This window comes from Camarhynchus parvulus, chromosome 1A (genome assembly GCF_901933205.1).
Source record: "Camarhynchus parvulus chromosome 1A, STF_HiC, whole genome shotgun sequence".
Classification (NCBI taxonomy): Eukaryota; Metazoa; Chordata; class Aves; order Passeriformes; family Thraupidae; genus Camarhynchus; species Camarhynchus parvulus.
In genome coordinates this window covers 3,397,698-3,420,120 of record NC_044586.1, presented here as the reverse complement: position 1 = coordinate 3,420,120, position 22,423 = coordinate 3,397,698, and the positions used below count along the sequence as shown (strand labels likewise).

At 39.7% G+C, this 22,423-nt stretch overlaps 1 protein-coding gene across 7 annotated transcripts in view; it reads right to left on the bottom strand.

Moving 5' to 3' along the window:
- Positions 1 to 22,423, bottom strand: part of EPS8 (epidermal growth factor receptor pathway substrate 8) — a 124,981-nt gene that overhangs the window by 78,741 nt on the left and 23,817 nt on the right. For all 7 annotated transcript variants that reach the window (XM_030960256.1, XM_030960257.1, XM_030960259.1 and 4 more), the window contains one exon: positions 12,697 to 12,836. The gene's annotated coding sequence lies outside the window, so the exon portion shown is untranslated. The remainder of the gene's footprint in view (positions 1 to 12,696; positions 12,837 to 22,423) is intronic.

The window sequence follows — 22,423 nt, the reverse complement described above, 5'->3', positions numbered from 1 at the left end:
GCTTACCAGGCTGCTGGAGCCTGTGCATCACTGAAACTGAAATCATATTAAAAGGCACTCAGACCCTGGGAAGCTGCACCAGGGAATCCTTTAATGTGGCTCAGTATGCACAGCCCAAATTCAGGGTGTTTTTAAAATACATAGAAAAATTCTAAAAATCGTCTCGCACACATCAAGTAGGGCTGTTTGCAATTTCACAGTTTTGCTGATGAGAAAGTATTAACACTCTATTTAACAAAAATGATGTAAAATAAAGTATTATGGTATCAATATTAAGCATACTTAACTGTGCAAAAGAAATCAAAAGCAACTATATCAGGGTAAGGGGACTAAGAACAATTTTCTCTCCAAAACCTAGGGGGACATTCAGGCCAACTTACAAATTTTAGGAAAAACTTCAGGTTAAATCCTATTACAACTTATTGTAACCTTAAATGGAAAGCAAAATTTATAACTTTAAAATATTTTCTACTGCTATCAACTTCACCTCTTCTATCAAACCCCCAAAGTCTGCATCATTTTTAATTCAGAATTCAAACTTCAGTAATATTGTCCAAATGCCAATGCGAGGTCTCCTGAATAAATCATTCTATAGCAATATTTTATGAAGTATCACATCAATATTAAAAAACAATGCAGATCATGAGAAGCAGACAGTGAAATAAATGGGAAGAGGCATTTCAAGTGTAGTTTGAACCAGGTTTTGGGTATAAAGAGCTTGAGCAAAAAGCCACTTATGCAGAATCACACTGCTCATTCCTGGGGCTGCCTGAACATGGGAGGGGAAGCACTGGGATGTCAAGTGCTCCATATTTAGCATCATTAGTGTTCACAGTTCTTTCTTGGCAATTTGGTCAAACATAGGCTACGTGGGTCAGCCCACTCCACAATTAGATGACTGATTCTGGAGGTCAAACACAAAGAACAGGACACTGACATCCAAAGGATGCTTCTTGGAAAAGAACTTAGAAGTCAAACTGGTCAAAGGGCAGGACCTTGTGCCTGAGAAAAAATGTATTTTAAAAAACCCAAAAAACTCAAATAAAACAAAGCAGTGGAGTAATACTTCAGTCAGGTTCAATGTGACTGCTAATTTACAGAGGGCTGATTCCAGCTGGTGGGAACCAGATAACTCTAAGACATGTCTCGTTCTCCTCCTTAACTCAATAACTCTTCTTCCCAAGCCTTAAAGCTAGGAACAAGCTTGTCTGCCCTCATCATACCTTCTCTTAATGGTTAGAGCAATTCAGAGTGAAATTAGCATGGAAACATTATTTTAGAACAGCGCTCAAAACAAGTGATTCTTCACCATTTGAAAACAATTTCAGTTGGATTACAAATTATATATTCAGCACTCAAAAAAAACCAAAAACAAAACAACAACAAAAAAAAAAAAACCACAAAAATCTATGTTGCATTTAAGCCAAGTTTTTTTTACTTAAATACAAAGTTTAGTTGTTCTAACAGAGCATCTGCTTGCATGTCTACACTACCCCTAAGCCTCAACCAAATGCTGAAGGTAGTTAGAATCAGAATCCTTCATAACTTCTGGCACAAAATCCTAACACTTGGAAGGAAATCCTTGGGATTAAGATTGTGTTCTCACATATAAAATCAACCTGGACTCTATTAACAAATTGAAACAGAAGTGTGTAAACTTTGTTGTTCAGTATCAGTAAAATAACTTCAAATGAAGGCCAGGACAGTTGTGATAATCACAATTTTATCATCCCAGAGCTATCAGAATCAGAAGGTCCACCCTGCACTAACTCCAGTATCTACTCTGACAAATGACAATTAAAATAATTAAAATCCTCAAACAGCAAACAGCACATTCTTTCATAGTTTGTAACACATTCTTTCAAACCTCCACCTCAAAAAAAAAAGCTTTAAGACACAGCCAGGCACTACTGACACTGGAGGTGCTGCTTTACCTCTTCCCTAAATGACAAATGACTTTGCATATCAGCAAAGAGATGTCATCTCCTTTGTGAGTCAAGTACTGTCTGAGTTCCTTGTGCAGTTTTCCAAGGGCGTTAAAGGACATTTCTTCCCTTTATGAAGTCAGTGGTGACCTTGTTCCTGTGGAGCACCCATCCATTTCATTAGCATTTTACAGGGGTGTATACCATCATAAAAGGGAAGAGGAGCATCAGACCTGGGCTGCTCAGAGGGGTTTAACTGAAGGCATCACGAATTCACTATCAACAAAGCGCTAAAACACCAAATATTTCAAAGCAGAGAAGGTGGTTTTGCAAGGTAAACATCTGCACTTGTACTGCAGTCTTTTCAAAGCCCCCAGGACCAAGGTCAATTTTATTGTGCTACAGGAGATAAAGACTTTTCAAAGGTATACTTGTCTACTTATTGTAATTTTTAAAGCATGTAACTTGAAAGAAAGAACAAAAATCCTAAATTTACAAAGTAGTGCAGAAACAGTGAGAGTTTCTAGCAACACAAATGCTACTTGCAGTGTTACGCTTACCAATCCAAACCTCACTGAATATATTCTGAAACTCTGTTTACAATGAAAACCAAGCACATAAAATGATTATCACACCCTATTTGCAAGACCATAACATTTTAACCACACCTATTCAACCCCTACCAAGCTTGTCCAAAGGTATGGAATCTACAGAGATCTACAGGAGATAAATGTCATAAATAAAAATGTCATATAATAATGTCATATAAAAAACTTTTAAAAATACAGGAGACAATCTCCAGGACACATAATGTCATGCTCTATTATTTCAGCAGCAAATGCAGCACCTGACACCTGAGCATGGGGAAATTCAGAACAGCAGGTGACAGGTTGGTATATTCTGGATGGCAGACAGGACACAACCTCCCCAAAGCTTTGCTTTGCCAGGTCAGCCAGGTCTTGGGTACCAAGGCAGGAGACTAAAGGTTAAAAACACCTGGGAGCTGAGCTCACCCTGTGCAGTTTTGAGGAAAAGCCCAGAGCAGACCACAGCTGCTCAAACCAAAGCTGGAATGTCAGAATAGCAATAGGTTTCAGGAACTCCTCCCACTTACTATCACCTAATCTCTAAGGTAAATTATAAAATAGCACCTGGAAGGTTTTGCTGTTTCAACAGCAAGGGTTTGTTTAAAGAATGGTAACTAAGAAACAGTAGTGAGTCCAGTGAAAAGAGGGCAAAGAAAGCAATTCCCACTCACAGGTGCACCAGGAGCACCAGGAAGAACAGAAAGCAGGAAATGACTGGGGAAGGAGAGGAGAGGAAAGCAGTTTGTGGCTTACAGGTCCTTGGCTAATAGTATTTTTCACATTGATAATGAATTTTAAAAGCATGCTTAACTCTAAATATGTAAGTGAGACACTGCTTTTCTAAATGGTCACATAGTAGAAAGATTTTGAGGTTTGTTCTTTTGTTGTTGCTTTGTGTTTGGGTGTTCTTTGTTTTTTAAGATAAGTAATGATTATAAATACATAGAAAGAGTTCTGGTCTGAATTCACTCCTCCAAACAAAAGTAAGAAGCATGAGAAACACAAACCTCTAGAAGGAATATTCTACTTTTTTTCCTTAAGTATCCAGAAAATGTTTGCAAGACCTATAAGAATAATTCATTTACACAAGAAGGAGAAGCCACAGTTTTATTTGAACAAGAAAAATTACAGGAAACAAGGAAAAATGAGTCCATCTTTGCAACACATAGCCATAATGACTCATGTTTGATCCATTTACTTTCTTATTTTGGGTTTGCCAGCAGCCAGTGCTCCATGATCAACCACAACAAAAAGCAGATGTGATCTTTGCTGAGAATTTTAGACAGATAAAGTCTGTTCCTAATGCTGAAGGGGGATCAGCATGGAAACCAAAGTAATCTCTTCCTTTTTAAAATAACTTGCTCTTTTGAGGTAGGGAATAATAATACTAATAATAGTATTGTTAAAATACCATTCCTCTTTGAAGCCTTGAACTGGTGCTTGCAGTTCAATGTTATAAATCTGTACATGTGTATGAATGCCTTGCCAGTATCCTGAACCTTTCCTTCTCACAGAAGGAATGTGCATTTCCTTCTTTGCTGCACTTCACCTCTATTATTGGAATTACTAGCTGCAAGCAGCTGCACCTTCCTCTAAACAGGCCAAAGTTCCTGGTTTCCTGAAACTCTTTAGGGAGCACACTCATAAATTCCATTCATAGGAATATTTCAGTACTGTCTAAGCTCAATCAGATCACTGTTTATCAGCAATTAAGTCTACCAAGAAATTAGCACAGCAGCCTCCTCTTTTGTCCAAAATAATCAACTTCTCTGCTTGCAGCACACAATGGTGCCAAAACTCCTCATATTTCAAAACAGGCTGTAAAAGCCAAAGGAGAAGAACTTGGATTTAAAACCACATAATTTCATTCCTAATGATCAGTACAGTCTAGAGTAGGTATCAAGATTTTAATGCCTAATTGCCTGACATGTCAGAGCTGCAGCAGTGGGCTTGGCATGTCCGTGCTAAACTGGAAAATGGCACATTCCCCTAAATTTGAAGAGAAGCTTTCTGACTTGTGAGAGTGGGCAGAGAACTGGAGCAATCTGCCCAGAGAGGGATGAGAACCAAGCAGTTCTCAGAGGTCTGAGCATTCATTCCCAGGTTTTTCCATGGGTTTGCAGAGCTCTGTGGCTCCACACAATGCACTGGTGCACAGCTGAGGTTGGATGGTGAAGGACTGAATGCTTACTCTGCATCTGCAGCTCATTTACACATGCTCATAATCCAGAGTCCCAAGTGGGTGCTCAAATGAGTGCCAGATCTTAATAACTGCATTTTAACACTCTTAAGTATTTTAAAGGAAGATAACTAAGTTCCCTTATTAAACACATCCAAGAAAAACAATGCACTCCATAGGAAAAAAGTTTAAAAAGAGCATGTATTGACTCCTTCTGTTAGCCATATTTTCTTAATACAAGCCAACATCAATCAATCAATCAATCTCTTCACTCTAAGTGCAATTCTCACCTCTCCATGTGGAACATGTTAATGAGTTTCCACTTAAAAAAAAATCATTTCTATTTACCAGGTACACAGAAACAACAGGCTTCAGCCTTGCTTTCTCTGTGTTAAAGAAAAGCTAAGAGTTCTCCTCTTACTATAGGATAACAGACACAAAATACAGCGTGGGTGTTCTGTTTTGGTGTATTACTTTTTTATTATTTTTTTTAATCCTCTCTGTGTTTCTGCCAGCACTGAATTTAGTGTTAATTGAAAAGTGCTGGTTCAGCCCTGCACCAGGAATGCAGCAGCAGTGACAGGAGAGGTGCTCTCCAGCAAAGGGTGGGCTCTGCAGCTCTGGAGACCATTGCAGAGCCCAGAAATAAAACATGGCCCTCCTGCAACTCCAATAAAAGCTTTACAGTGGCAAAGGAAGCTCTGCTCCTCCAAGAGAAGCTGCCTGTCTTAAAGTGAAGTGATGTAAGGAAGATTATATTAGTGGGTGAATAAGCTTCTGGGAACAAGGAATGCTTTTGCCTGGAGCTGCACACACAACCCAGCACGAACAGAGTCCTCACCACAAAGGTCTTGGTAAGCAGCAAACTGGGAGAAGGAAGCCAAGAGAAGTTACCCCTGGAGAAGATCAACATATTTCAGGCCATGAATCAGCTGGCTCCCATATCCAGTGTGTCATTTTCAGAGAATATTACAGACTGAAGATTTCACTTAAAATTATGAGAACAATTATTGCAATCAGGAAACAAAAATTTTTTGGGCTGAAATGTTGCCTTATATGCAGTTTGCTAATCAGGTTCAGGAGATACATTTTGCTCATCTCTACTTGTAAATGAATATACAAAAAATGATGCATGCATACTGGGGGGAAAAAACAATCAAACAAGCAGTGTGGTTTCCTTATGCTGATTGGAATAAAAAACTTCCTCTTCAGCTCATCCTCTGAAGAAAAACTCTACAACCGAAAAATTTGAAGAACTGGTGATGAGGTCAAAGGGTCAGGATTAAAAACCAAGCAGCAACCAGCACACTATGAGTTCTGCAAAGCTCACTGCAAGTCAGCTCCTAATTTCAGTCTACATCTGAACAACTCTCTGCATGTCAGTGCAGAAGTGCTGCTTGTAGCCACTTTGCTCTCATCTCAGCAGGTTAAATCACAGCTCTGCAGATGAGGCCACAGGGGTATCCCAGAGCCCATCCAAGCACTCTTCATTTAGGTTTGTCCTTTTCTTTTTGGCAAACAGCACCCAGATGCTGCTCTGGTGCAATCAGGTCTCCTGACAATGTGAAACTCACACTTTAAAGAGCCCACTGACAGATGGATTCAATTTAATGTATGAGTATGAACAGCTGCTCCTGATCACCAGCTTGTACAGCACACTCATTCATCACAAAATATTTCAAAAGGCTGAGCTGAAATGGAACAAATGAATTTGAAGGAGTATGGGAGGTACTGTGCTAGCCTTGGAGAATGTGTCAGATGTAAAAATCACAGCTATGGGACTGCCATTAATTCATTCCTGTGAACGCTGGCTCCACTCTGTTAGCAGCATTCTCCAGATTCCCCAAAATCCAGGAGGGCAGCCTGAATAAGGTATTAGAAGATGTAATTAAATACTTCTTACTGAAGGTGATTTTAACTAAGTCAGTCACTAAAAGGAGCTGACAGCTTCAAGATGTCAAGCCTCAAACAGCTGCTGGAAGGAGAGGAGGTTATTTCCCCAATTTCTAACTCAGAAAGAAGATCCATCAGTGGTGCAATGGAGGGACATGGACCTGCCTTTGCCACCTTCATCTTAAACATTGTGAGAGGCCTCACTGCTTTTTAAAAGTTTTCATCTTTTTCTTTGGTCCTTCAGTGCCAAGAACAAGGCACAGCCTGCCAAATGAAACCACCCATTTTGAAGGTCTGTGAGGAGATGGAGAGCTGACACAGAGCTGAGTAATTCACTTTTTTTTTTTAATTTCAAGAATTATGCATCAAAAATAGACATTTTAAACATCACAGTGTTTGTCATAGCCACTGGATCATCTCTGAGTGACTCAGTTTTTCACAGAGCACTTCCTATGGGTTGTGCACAGGGCAGCTTCACTGATGTTGGGTATAAGGATGATATGCAGGGAGGAAAATTCTCCATGAGTTGCCTCAGGTGGCAATTCATTCTTGCCAATTCCTGCTAGGGTTTGCTAGGAGGGGGGGAAACAAGTTTCCAAGACCTTTTTGAAGGCAATTTTTATCTAGAAGTGATACTTGCAGCATCTTCAGACACTTGTACCATCCATGTGTACTTGTAATCATGTGAATTAATGAGGAAAGCATGTACTGCTTATGGAGAATTCCAAATTTCACACACTTTTGTATCACTATGCAGTTGTTAGGTCAGATTTTTGTGTCTTAGTATGAAAAACACACTTCTATTTTGAGCTGCAGAGAATTTAACAATAATTTGTTGCGACACTTATTGGTAAATGGGGAATAAAACAAAACAAAAGTTTCCTCAGTATAGAAAATGCAGGTTTTTGCAACTGTAGGGAAAAAAATAATAAAAGTGAGGACTTTTGGACAATAACATTTCTCTCTTTCCTTCTATGGAGTACCTTTGCCAGTCTCTTGCTCTACCTGCTCGCCTTCCTCAAGGGCAGGTAAGGAGACAAAGCTCAGGTGCCATAAGGCACAAAATAAGGCACAAAATAAATAAGACACAAAATAAGGCACAAAATAAGGCACATCAGCTCCCCTGTCACACAAGGGAGCAGAGGCACTGCTTGCCATCACCCAGGCTCCTGCTGCCTGCTGGGAAAGCAACCAGGGGAAGTGGTGAGGAGATCTATGCCATGTCAATAACCAGCTCTGAGACAGGTTTAACTGATTTTGGGAGCCCAAATCTCTGCCAGGGTACACACTCAGATGTGGGGGTGAGAAACCCTGGGCTTTGTTTGATCTGCCAGAGCCACACAGGCTCACACACCCTCTGCAAAGGTTATTCATCACCAGAGCAACCTCCAAACAAAGGTGGGAGCCAAGTCAGACGGGCTGGCTTCACCCAGCCCTGTCCCTCTGATGGCAGAGGGCAAAGGTGCTCTCCACCTGCACCCTACAGGGGACTTTAGTTTGTTGGGTTTGTTTTTACGTCACTGGGTCCCACAATTCCACTTTGAGCACCCTAGCCTGCATGCCCAGAGCAGAGAATGGCCACACTGATGCATCAAGCAATAAAATTCTTCTATAACCCCAGATTAAAGGAGAGAGAAGATCCCCAACTCCTTCTTGCCCCGCGGTGAGCCAGTGCCATGTTCCGTGACACACCACTGTCACCCCACCCTCTCCCCCAAGGACCAGGAATAGCTGCTGTAAAATAAACACCCCACCTAAAGCCAAGAAAACCCCAGTGTGTTTAACTACCATGCTGTCCTTCCTCTCCCTTCTCCACTTCTTTTCCTCACAATCTCACTCCACGGGAGATTAACGATTTTGAAAATGCCACAAAAATCCAACTGAGACAATAAAATAATTGCAAACTCAGCACAAATGAAAAGCAGAGTGGGGTGTTTTTTCCCCCTAAATCTGGAAAGAACAAACCCTGATACTTCCCCAGTCACTGGAGGAAAGAGAGTATGATCATTTCTAAACCTTTCCAACCACCAGGCAGGAGGAAAAAGCAGAGTCTGTAATGACAAGCTGTCAACACTCGGCGAGCAGCATGGCTCTGGTTTGTGACACTGAGCTTTTCCCTGCAGAGCCAGGCTCGTGGGCACCAGCAGCCCTCACCACATGCAATGACAACCCTGAAAATGCCCACATGTCTCTACCTGTCCTAAGGCACATCCCCCACCTGAGCAGCCAGGATTTAAAAGATAGGATCACCTTTTGTTTTGAATTGTGGGATTAAAAAAAAATCCAATGGTTATGAGGAATTTTGTTTTTTAAATCAAAGCCACAGGTGATTGGAGCGGATAATAAAATCTCATTATCTCTCATTTATTCCTGTCAAGAAGTAGAAATTAATTTTTGCTGTAGTAAAATCATCAGGAATATCCATCCAGCTTCAGTGGTTTTGGACCTAAGCAAAATTTATGTTAACAAAAGGGTGGTTTGATTTATACCAAGGGCTTAAGCTATCATTCCTCTTGAGTTTCAAAACAGTCATTGGTAGCTAACCATTAATCTTTTGCAGCTTATGATGGTTTACAATTGCTGTCAGTGTGTTTCAGCACCCAACCACCTGAGGCAGGAGGTTCATTTACCTGACTCTGCAATATTTCTAATAGCCAACCACTTCAGTGATTTGTATTTCAAGGGTGCCTACAGGAAAGATGAGGACAGACTTTTATCAGGGCCCACTGCAATAGGACAAGAAGTGATAATGGTTTTAAAGTAAAAGGTTGAATTAGAATGGATATAAGGATGTTTTTTACAATGAAGGTGGTAAAAGAGGCTACCCAGAGGGGTGGTGGATGTCCCATCCCTGGAAATATTGATGGCCAGGTTGGATAGGGCTCTGAGAAACCTGGGCTACTTGAACATGTCCCTTCCCATTGCAGAGGGGCTGTACTAGATGGTCTTTAGAGATTCCCCAATGCAAAATATTTTATGATGCCATGATAATACTGTTCTGGCACTATAATTAAGTAGAACTAGAAATTAATTTTAAAAAATAAGAAAAATGTGTAAGAAAATTCAGCTTCCAGATGAAAGTTGAAACTGTAGTTTGCTAAGTGCAGTGCAGAGTTTTGAAACAGCAACGGAGCAGAATTGCAAGCAAAGTGCAAAACACCACTCAACCCCAAGGGCAGGACACTCCCCAGACACCCTGCACTTGGAGTTCTGTGCTCTATAGTGCTCTCAGAAATAGGAAAAAAACCCAAAAAACAACTGAAACAACAAACTAAAAACCTGCATTGGAGTTCACACACATTTCTTAAGTGCAGCCATGGGCAAGCCCATGGAACTGGCTGTGCTCAGGGCACTGTGATTGATGGCACAGCACAATCACCACCTGGCCTGATAAGCAGGCACTGGCTTGACTCAGTCTTTATTTGTGAATAAAGCGAATTTTCAAAGCACCTTCTGGTGATGTGCAGTTCCAAAAGGAACCTCTCCACACGGAGATGGGTTCCCACCCCTGTCACAAGGGAGCAAAGGTTTTTGCCTTTTCCCCCATGCAGGCATTCCATCCTGTGAGTCAGGCTGACACCTCAGACACAGCACACAGACATTTGTCCCAAACTGGTGCCCCCCTGACCGAGACACAGATGTGCTTCTGCTGGAATTATCCGGCTTCTAGAAAAATCTGTGGTCCCTAAATTTTAATAATTGAAAATATCTACAAGCAAAAATAAAGTGCGCCTACTCAAGTGACAATGATTTTAAATAAAAACAAAACACTGCTTCAATAACTACCTTGCTTTCTCTATTTCTACACACCCTGAAAATCAACTGCAACAATTTGAAAACCTCTCTCCTCCAAAGCTGCTGCTGTTAGCACTCAAGTTGCTGTATTATTTAAGTACAGGGGCTCAGAATTCTCCAGCAGCAGAAAGGAACTGCATTTACCTTCAGTGGTTCCCAAGACAGCAGCTGCTATGCTTGAACTGAAGCAGGAAAAGCAGCAGAAATAAAAAGAAAAGGAACTTAAGGACAGGTATATTCCAACTTGTTATGTGACAATGGCACCAAATTTGTTTTCCTAAACTTTCCACTAATTAAAGCCTACTTATTTTAGTCTGGCTCAATAGGCTACTGGACCTTGAAATAGTGTACCTGTATTCCTTGCTCTGCCTTTGCCCCCTCCAGCAGAAAGCAGAATTACCCTCATAATTTTTCAGGCCGGGGTGATTTTCCAACTCTGTTGCTAATCAAGGTAGCGTGTACAGCTCAGGACAGCACTGACCTTCAGGTCTTTGTCCAAATATTCCAACCAGCCTTTTTAACAATATGGCAAGCACCTGAAAGAGCCAGACAAGTGCCCTGGATGCATTTTAGCCTTCCTGCACCCATCCTTACAGGGGCCTCCTCCTGCTGCTCCAGAAGAGACCTTCAGGCAGCTCTGCCTAAAGCACAAAGCCCCCACTCTGATATTCAATTCAGCACCTGATGCTGAGCTGTGCCATGCTGATGCTTTAATGGGATTCTTTCCATGTCTAGAGGAGCTATCCCCCACAAATTCCACAGAGATTTTAAAATTATTAGCTACAGCTAAGGACACATGTGTTGTTTTTAATAGTGAACGTGTGTTTTACAGACCAGGCTGCATCTCATCAATGATTCCTTGGTGCCACATTCCCAGGAAAACAGCAGTCAGCCCAGCATGGCAGTTTTAAATAAAGCAGGGGGTTACAGGGTGTAAGGCAGCTGTCCACACATTTACTGTCAAAGAATCACAGCATTTCATCTGCTGCAAGAAGCAGATTGCCATTGTTTTATCAAGGAAAATCACAGATTGGAAAAACTGACTAGAAACCACCTTCCCCTAAAAAAAATTGATGGTTAGCTATTGCCTTTTGTAGAGAGGTTATGTCTGGTATTGAGCTGGAAACAGGATCACTCCTCAGAGGTCAGAACAAGCTCACTCTTTTCTTTACACAGCATCTTCAAAAGGAAGCTGGGGATGAAGTTTGTCTGCACACAGCCACACAGAGGTTTAAACAGGAAAAAAAACCACCCAAATCCATGCACTTCCATAAAAGGCTTTGGGCAGTTTCATTTTCTATTCAGCTGGAAAGGGAGTGAACCAGCATGCACACACACATTTTTAATCACCCTAGTGCTGACAGCAGCCAGTCACTACTTCTGTTATCAGAACCCCACAGCTTGGATTTCCAGGCTATGAAGCACTGAGGAAGAGGGTATAAAATCTCCTCTGGTTAAAAAATGCACAGTGATATCATCTAGTATAACACACAAATGTTATAGAATTGAAGTTTGGCCTCACCAGGACATTACTCATTCAGTGGAGGGAGAGAGGGAAAATAATCCATAAACATACAAATATTAAGGATTTCCTAAGATTAGCTGGTAACCTGGACCACTCTCATATTCTCTGTGAAAAATGTGTATTTTATGATTGGCTTTTCGCAAATATTAAAATGAATATTATATGTGTTATGTTAGAAAGTGATGCTGCATTAGTTTTCTTAAGTGGTGTGATGAATATAGTTATAGGTTATAACATAATGTTAAAATAGAAACTATGTATGTGAGATTTTTTTTAAGAAAGGAATGAGGTACTCAGACCAGATAGCAGCCACAGGACACCCAAATCTTTCAGAGAAAAAGAATTTATTGCTCCATTATCAAAAGAAATGAACTTCTTTTCGCCTTGCTCAGCCATGAAGACACCATAAGAGTTCAGAGGAAGAAGTTGACACTGACCAGACAGAATCCTGTGTTTCAGTGGAATTTATGCATCATGGATGAGGTGTATGAATATGCAACAGGCTGTTGCTTTTAAGGACTAATCCTCATATTGTCTTAAACCCTAATTGTCCAAATTTTTATCACTCTAATTATATTTCTATTTTTATAACCATTGTATTACTATTAAACTTTTAAAATTTTAAAAACAAGTGATTGGTGTTTTTCACATCCTCTAAGCCCATCAGTCACACTCTGGGAAAAACAAGCGAGGCAGGCCAGTCTGTGCATCCAGAACTCGGAGTTTGTAACAGATGCCAGTGGTTGAAGAGACAGAAAGGAAAGAGAGAAGCTGTGCTCCTGTACAACTCACCAGTGATCACTTGTGCAAACGCCACGTGCCTGGGCTTAGAACTTCAGCCTGGGGAGATGCTGTCCCTGCTACTGCTTAACTCAGCTGGCTGGCATCTCTCCAGAGGCACTCAGAAGGCAGCTGCCCAACAGGACAAATCACTGAAAACAAGAAAAGAAACAGGTTCAGCTTTGCAATTCCACTATACATTACACAATGAGTTCAGCTTGCTAATCCCTGACTTCTTAAAATGTGATTTCCCTCAGTGCATGACAGGGAGAAATGCAGTTCTGGTTAGAGTTCATCACTACTATCAGTGTGAGTTTCCTAAATACCAGTAATGCCAAAAAGAACTGCTCTGTACAGCTAACAGCAACCCCATGGTCAGGATAACTGAACAGCCTCCACCATAAACCCTTCAAATTTTGTTATATCTCAATTTTGAATCTGACATTCAAGATGTTCATCCTTTTTTATTTCATGTCTTTATTCATATCCAACACTTCATTCTAACTTCATTGTAATAGGAGTCACTTCCAGCTTCATAACTGCACTATTCCAGGCACTGACCAGTTCTTCAAATTTTAGCAAATCTGACCAATTTACAGCAGAATTTTCTTATGAATTACTCTCTTTAGGCCTTCATTTTGGCATTATCCCAATCTTGTGTCTTCCATTTCCTCTCCCTTACAAGGCCATCTACACTAAATCCAACTAAAATTAATTAAAACACAGAGATCAATTTGATATAGCAAGAGAAGTAGGAAGAAGCAATACTGAGTCTACTCCAATGAGTTGGGACAAGTGAGAATAGGTCAATTCAGTCAATGTGAATTGATCCAGTGGTTGCACATTAATGTAAAAATGAAGCAGTATATTGTATTAGTTTTTATACTAAACCTTTTCAATCTGCTTATAATATGACCAGAATCTACTGGTGGTTCATCTGTTAATCACCTATTTCTGTTGAAAATGTAACATTTTAATATTTGAAGAGGAGATAAACAATTAATTATTTTTTTTTGACCAGGGAAGTCTCACAGAGGAAAGGACAGAACATGGGCACAACACCTTAGGGCTTTTCATTCATGAGCCTCAGCTTTTCCTAGCCCAGTGACCTCAGGCAAGACTCTCCAGCCTTCCATGCCCATTTTATTCCCTTCAAAACATGGAAAATGTTGGAAAAGATGAAGGAAAAGAAAGAAGAAGGGAAAAGAAAGAAGAAGGGAAAGAAGAAAAGAAAGAAAAGGAGCTACTGGAGCAGCAGAGGGACATAATGATGCTGAGGGGTATGGAGCGCCTCTCTCAAGAGGAGACTGTGGGAGCTGGGCTTGGTTAGTCCAGGGAAGAGAAAACTGAGAGGGCATCTCAATAAACATCTCAAAGGGGTGCCAAGAAGGTGGTGCCAGGCTCTTTTCTGTGGTGCCCAGTGACAGGACAAGGAGCAGTGGCCATAAACGGAAACACAGTAAGTTCCACCTTAACATAAGGAAGAACTTCAACAAAGGAAGAACTTTACACTGGAACAGCTGCCCAGGGAGGCTGTGGAATCTCCCTTTCCTGGAGAGTCACAACCCACCTGTTCTCGTGTAACCTGCTCGAGGTGACCCCTGCCTTGGCAAGGGGGTTGCATGAGATGATCTCCAGAGGTCCCTTCCAACTCTAACTAACGATTGTGTGTGATTCTGTAAGAATTTTTTTTTAAAAAAGGACAGACTACACCTCTTTCCTTTCCAATAGTGATTTATAATCTCAGTAGCTTCTTACATAGAAATGAATTCTTCTCAGTGGAATGGAAGACTAAAGAATCCTGCTAAGAAAAGGAAGCAGCAAACAGTAGCACACTCATTGTTTCCAGGCTCCTTATCTCTGAAATTTGTTACAAGTTTTGGGATTCTTATCTGAAAGCCAATGTAAAATAGAAAAGGAAAAAACAGATTTCACTGGTGAGTTTCTGAGCTCCTCCTTGCTGATGTGATTCCTCTGTTTGCTGCCCTGGACATGAGCACAGTTAATGAATAATGACTGTGCAAACAAAATATCAGACAATGATGGGAGGGGGAGGGAAGGGTGAAATGATTGTGTGGGAGGCTCAGATTGGATTTGGCAACAATTAGAAAAATTGATGCCTTTTTAATTATAGGAAAAGGCTTTGCTAGAAAGATAAGGCAGACATGACATTCAAAATACTTTTGTCTTTGGATTTAAATGTATGGAAATAGAAAGTTCAAAAGGTTGGTGTTCTTCATTGTGTTTTCCTTTGATGTTAACAAACACAGCTCTCAAAACTTACATCCAGATGTGTGTGTAAACCCTTAGCTCAATTCCAAGCTGTTACAGACAGATTTGATTTGCTTTTAACACTCTCTAGGAATATTATTTACTACATGCAGGACTGCCTCCCACAAGGTACAGGACATCTTTGTTTTCCCTTCCAGCAAGAGCCCAAGCCAGCAGAAGTTACAGACACTTGAAAAATCAGTCCAGTAATTTATTAACTTTATCACTTAAGATCCTCCCCTGACTGGTTCCGCCAAATATATTATCAAAAGAGGGCACCAGAGATTGCTCCCTGTTTGACTGAGGTTGCACAGTGCACATTTCCTTCTCTGCTCTTACTCCCAATTCTGGCAGCTCCTGCCAGGTTCTCACGGGTGAGAAACGCCTGCTACAAGCACATGAAATGCATTATCCCAGCACTCCTTTAGTAGTAATGATATAATAATTATGATATAATGATGAAATTATATAATGATAAAAAAACCTTATGATGATATAATTTAAAAAGTTAAAAGGAAAAAGGACATTTCTCCACAAAACTCACAAACAATTCCTCAATTACAAAATAAATAAAAACCGTCTTGCAGTTTTACTCTGTGCCTCTACAGCTCTTTCCTTAACATCATATTTACATGATCATTTCTACAATGAGATATAAGCACTTCTAAAAAAGTGCTATTACATAAACCACATTTACTGTCCTAAAATTTATAATCACCATTTCATTATTCAGTATCTTTCATCAGCAGATCTCAAATAATGTTTAGAAGATTTAATTGTGTCAAATTACCAACTACCACAGCAGGTGTGACTTCTAAGGTGAAAGCACAATTACACAAGGCAGTATTTATCCAGGAAATATGGACTGTGGTACTTAATCTTGCAAAATAACAGAGAGATAATTTAAAGTAAGGTATCTACAAAGAATAGTGTGTGTGCCAAAAGACTGTTTGTATTGGTTTTACAAAGAGTGGACAGAATGTTCTTTTCCAAAGAACCACAAAACAAACTTCCTGAACCAATGTGAGTTTTCTTTTTGCTTGTATTTAATCCAAGTAAATGTGGCTCAGCCAAACTTATTTAATAAGAAGGGGAAAGAAAAGAATCAATTAGTTTGGCATAACCTTGTCTTGAAAAAGTACAGTCACACGCTCCAAAGGGAGGGGAAATGGTCACCTGAACAGACCTAGAACCACTGCTTCTCTGGGAAATTAGTAATAACAGTAGGAAAGGGCTTTTTGGACTATTTTTAAAACACTTCTTCCACAGCATTATAAGCAGCTGTCATTAACTCTCTTCAATTTTGGGTTTTTTCCTGTTTTTAATGCAAGTCTCTTGATGCACACCAGCAGGGTTTGAGGGTGTGGAAAAGAGAGGGGCAGTGTGTGGAGATGGCAATGCAGCACACAGGAAAAAGAAATCATCACACATCAGTTTATTTAACATCATATTTTGTTCCTATATCAGCCATTTATGTAATCTAGAAAAAGAAAACCAAACCAAAACAAACAAACAAACAAAAATCTAACAAAATCCAAAACTAGCAAAAAACCTCTTCCAAGTTCAGCTTTTACCTCTTTTGGCCTTTCAGGAGCTGATGGGTAAGTGCACAGGGAAAAGCCTCTTTGCAAGGCAAAGATAAAAGCATTACTGGTAAGGTCAAAGGAGACAACACATCCTTTAGTGTGATGCATCTGTAATCCCTGTTTTAGAAGTACTAATGAATTTAAAATTAAAATACATAACACACTCTCTAACCTACAGGGAGATACTGAAACCCCCAAAAAGTCTTAATTTCTAACCCTGCAACAAGTCTGCTTGTATGTACATTTGTGAAAGTTTCTTGGCTAACAAAAATTCTCATTTCACCAGATACACAATGCAAAATCCAGCATCTCTAGAAGAACAATTTTTCCCAATGTACCACAGACAGATTGGTCACATTTGCTGCACAAATGCCCATCCCTTCTCTCTGATGGGTAAGGTGCTGCATCATTTTGTCAGAATGGCAAAAGAAAAGGAAGCCTCCACATCACTCATGTACCAGTCAGACGCTTAAAAGATTATATTCAAGAGTATAGTTTCAAAATGCTGCACCATAATTCCACCATAGAATAGTTATCCTAAAGAGATGAATAAAATACCACCCAAGAGTGGGATGGATACAAAGAGAGACAGAAATCTGAGGGGAAGACAACAGATCTGCAAAATGTATTTCATGTTACTTATGCTGATGCAAAGCTTTGTAAATCCAGTTTGATGTCTAAAGGTTGTCCACCTTCATTGCCATAGCAGGTCAAAAATTATTGCCACCTTTTGAGTTTACACTTTCCTTGGTTCCCTACATCAATGTCAGACTTGGTTTATTCACAGCCAGATATTAGATTTCAGTGGCTACTGTCACAAGCTGTTTCCTTGTTTACTTCTGCAATTTTTTTAGCTTCAGCTCCTTACAGAGTAGACAATGAAACCTGGTTTTACTTTTAGATTCCTCTTGCCACAGTGTTTGGTTTTCAAACTCTGCAAGGATCAGGTTTAATAAATTGAAAATAAATCAGAACTATTTTTATTTTGAAATAGGAAACAAATGATATTAGTCTCAGGTATTATAAAAATTCTTTTCATAGATTCAGCTTGGATCCACTTCTGAACCCCAGTGCATTAAAGTTACACTGTCAAATATATTCATATGTAAACTCCTTTTCTACCTGCTAGAGGCATATCTTAGTAAAAACCCTACAATTATTATTTTTTCAATTGAACCAAAGAGAGATTATTAAAAAAAAAAAAAACCTGCAGAGGCTAAGTTTCTGCTTTCCTGAAGTCAGTACACAGTTGGTCTTACATTTCAACAGACCTGGGATTTCTTGCTAGCACTACAAAAGACAAACCTGTCTCTTTAGATACTCACATGGAGTAAACAAAACTCACAACAGGATATTATTTAGGATTAGATTATTGTCTTCAAATACCACTGCAGACTGGAAGGATGAGCACAGAGAGCACCTCAGTGGGAAACAGACACAGGGTGTTACTGGTGTGATCAAATTCACCACCCACGCCCACAAAGGTACATCATAAAACTGGGAATTCTCTCAAAAACTGCATCAATTCCCACACCTTTGACAAGGGCTGGTGTAGCTTAAGAGATGTGTGGGAAGCATCATGTGTTGTTTCAGAAAAAGCAGTAAGAAAAATCATTTGGGCTTTGGAAAGGAGCAGGAGAGTGCAAGAAGGGGTTTGTTTCTCACTGGTCACTTTGAAATGTGAGCAGAAATGCTCAGGCCTTGATTCTCAGGCTTAGCACATTTGGTGGGACTTGAGGAACATTCTAAACATCAATTTCTAGATACTGCCATGTGGCAAAACCACCCATTATATCTCTGTTCACCCTTTGCACTCCCTCTGCACTACCCAAAGACACTGCATTTATTTCAGGGGCTTTGTCCATCCTACCACTGGCTTAGAAGGGGAGGCTGTTTGCCACAGGTGCTCAGAGCAGTAGAAACAAAGCTGTGAAAAGTAACTGTGCTTGTGCTTCTAGCTGACCTTTTTGTTCAATTTTCCTGTTCAGCAAAGGAAAAATATAAAAAACATCAAAAAACACATGACATTCCACAGAAACAGCAAAACAGAGAGCATGGACAGACTAGAATAAAACAACATCCGTCCTTGGCATATCTCAGCACTAGAGATTACCAAAATGTCCACTGTGCTCAGTAGCAAAGTAACTGAATTTCCCAGCTGCCCAATATCAAGTCCTTCCTTTGCTGGCCCTCTTGTAAAATGAGAGCTGAAATGATCCAGGCAACTGTCCTGCTGTAGCCTGAAATTCAGGCTCTATTACATTTTCAGAAGGGCAAAGCACACCATAAAAAACACCCAATATTCACGTGAAAATTTAACAAATCAAGAAGCTTGTTTAAATAATATGCTAATCTTGCCTTGTGTAAATTTATTGTAGCTCATTTGTTGCGTGAAACTTCTCAAGATGTGGAAGAAGGAAGGCAGAAAACAGGAATCCTTTAAAAGAAGGGTGGGGAAGCAGCACGAATGAACAGTGAGTAACTCCAGAGTTAAGAAACTCAGGGCCAAAAGGTGAATGACAGAACATTTGGTTCAGACTGGTTTAAATTTAATACTGTGCACAGATTAGGAACCTGGCCCTTCCTAGCACTGGAGAACTATATCATCAGAAAGATCTTGAATCTTTTCTGTTTATTAAGGGAAGCACAAATTCAGGCAAGCTCTTTGAAATTCCTTCCTCAAAGGAAAGCAGAGGGGTTTTCACATCAATACACCTACAGACATCCACCACATTACAGCCACTGTGGTCATAAAAGTTATTTTAAGCATGGTCTGTAGTAATAAATTAGTTTTAGTGCCAATAATTTTCTCTTTGTAGCTGAGGAGGAGGAGTTTCCCCATCATGATGTAATCAGAAATTACTTTGAAGCTGTATCAAAATTTGGATTCATTAAATTTTTATCCCACAAGAAGACAGAGCACAGGACGCAGCCTCTGAAACACCTAAAAACATCTACCAAGTTCTTAATTTTTTTCCTATACTCCTGCACATCAAATCAATTTGATTTTTTTGTAGACAATTTTATAGACAATTGTAAACCCAGACAGTTTTCAGCAGTTCATGCTATCCTTTACCTGGGACATCTGGGTACCAGAATTTTCAGTGCATCTCTTCATTTCCTCAAATGCCATTTCTTCCCTTTGCCTTTGCACTTATCCCCAGCTAGAATCACTGACCAGCCCTGGGATCAAAGCACTGCACTCTTGGTGATGTTTTCCAGTCTCTTCTGATATTGCCTATCAAAATCAGAAACCTTCTGCTCTGACTCTAAGCAACCTGTGACAAAATTCAGCACCCGTGACCTTTTTTCTTCTGCTCCATCATTGCTACTGACCACAGGCCTTGAACCCCTCATTATTGACCCCTACTTCACAAATTAATGGTTTATTATAGTGCAGTGAGGCACGTTAAATCACATGCCAAGTTAAATCTACCTTTAAAAAAAAATCAATGCAACTGTGAAAAACAAGGTTTGTAATAGCCTTTGTTAGTCTAGTAATGCATGTGGGGGGAAAAGTGGGAAAAGAAACAGAACAAACCTGCTTTCAGGCCAACTATAAGGTAAAAAAAAAAAAAAAAAAGACGTGTTATTTTGAAGAATCAAGAACCTAATAGTGTACAACAAGGACAAGGTGGCGGTTTTCTTAGAGTGCTCTGTTCCTTCTAAAGAATCTGCAATGTTTCCAATAGAGCAGAACTTGTAATTCCTATTGCAATGGGAATAAGTCACGTATAAAATGGTAGTGATAAGAACTCTAAAAATGTATTTGTTGTTTAAATGTGGGGTTTTGGGGAGGAGGGTTGCGGGTTTTTTTCGGTTTTTTTTTTTTTCCCCTTTGGTTGGTTGGGTGTTAAAAAAAATGGGGAATCCAGCCTGGAGCAGGACTCTGGCCAGGACAGAGCTCAGGACAGCCTGAAAAGCAAAGATTCCTGGAGACCTTGGCCAAGATATACTCCTCAGTTCTGCATGAGAAAAACAAAGATGACAGCCCCTTTGCTGTAGGACAAGGCTCCTCCCTCAGTTTCCTGTAGGTGATGAAAGGTACCAACAATGGCCAAATACTCATCAGGAGCCCTGCAAAGGTCAGCTGCAAAATAATATTCCTTTAATCAAGTCTGAGCTAGGAGTCAGCTTTCTAAAAGGTTCCACTTTGTAAAAAAAGAACGCAGAAGAATGACAAAAAACCACCGCTTACCTCTATAAAGGTTTTCTTGCTAATGTTTCTTTTATTGAGGTCCATTAAAAAGTAATGCTTTCAATAATGTCTCACAGTAACGCCCCTCTAAAAGTTAAGGGTGCATAAAAAGGAAATCCTCATGCTTAAATACCTTCCAACTTTTCTAATTATCTCTCTTCCTCTGTTTTATAATTTTGGAACAAGGGTGTTTGCCCTTGATCTGATCCCAGATTCCCTTTGACTTCCTTGTATCATCTCATTTCTGCTTTTATTGCCTTACTAACAAGGAGCTGGTTCTGCAACAGGGCAGATACAAGTGCAGAAGTTAATTAATATTCATTGTAGGCCAAGAACAGGATTTACACCACAAACAAAAGAGCCTAATCCTGAGCTAACAAATCATACAGAAAAACAAACACAAAAATGCTCAACTGGAAAAACCCCAAAAAAACCCCACCATGGTTACAGGAGAACTTTTTCTCTGCTCTGTATTGACCATTCTGCACATCTCTCATATTTCCACAGTATTTTTGCCCGGCAATTATGATCAAAACAGAGTAACTCTAAATCAACGTTGCTAGACAACAAAGTGAGGGCATTAAAAATCTTCATGACCAAAATGGAGTTTTGTGCATCCCATCCAGAAGGAAAAAAAAAAAAAGTAGAAGTCTTTAAGTTTCCCAAGAATGCCTACAATTTTGTCTTGCTACTATCAACAAAGTATTTCAATTGTGTTTGGTTTTGTTCACTGCATAGAGTCATTACCAATGCTGAACACACTCAAACATAAAATCCCTCTGAACAAACAATTCCTAATCCAATGTTTCATCACTTTAATCACACCACCAGAATTTTTCTGGGGAAAATAAATAAAATCAGAAATCTGCTCTTGTTTAAAACAACATTCATTACATTGTTATTTTACACATTCAAAGCTGCTTTCAGACTTGCAATTCTGGCCATAAAAAAATCAATTCATGGTGTTGAATGAAAAGAAAAACTTCAAATTGGGAAACAAATTCAAGAAAAATGTGAATAAAACACTGTTCCTTGCAAGCTGAAAGAGGCTATTCCACATCTTTGCATGGAGGAATAAACCTGGGGCCAAATCACAAAACTTAAGGGGTTATAATGCAAAAGCAAAATACATCTTATACACGTGTATTATGAGGCTTAGAAAAAAATGGAGAAAAATTGAAAATGGGGCAATCTTTTTAAGCCTAATGAAGAAAGCAGCAGCTCCCAGCCTAACTGGAAGTTGACCTTTTCCAACAGTTTGCAGGAGATGGGATGAGGTGAGAAACTCTAGAAGTGCCTCCAGTCTGTCAGGTAACCCATGCATTATTTACATTGCCCAAGCAGGGTCATTTGTCTTGCACTTCAGAACAATTTGTGCACCCTTATTAGAGTTTAATAATAAATCCACAGTTTCCCCTCTGTTTGCAGGGGTGAAATAAAAAAATATTAATTAAATTCATTAAACTATTAAATTAAACTAATTATTACAGTTATTCTTTATTTAAACTTATTTATTTTATTATTAAAGTTTTTTTTTCTAAAATAAAGGAAGTGTGTACATGACAGACACATAGGAAACAAAGACAGAGAAAACTTTTGATACATCAAAATCATATTCCAGGGGAAATATTTTCACTTCCCAGGAGGTTCAAAACACTGCTGTCAGTGTCTTGCCACGCCAAAA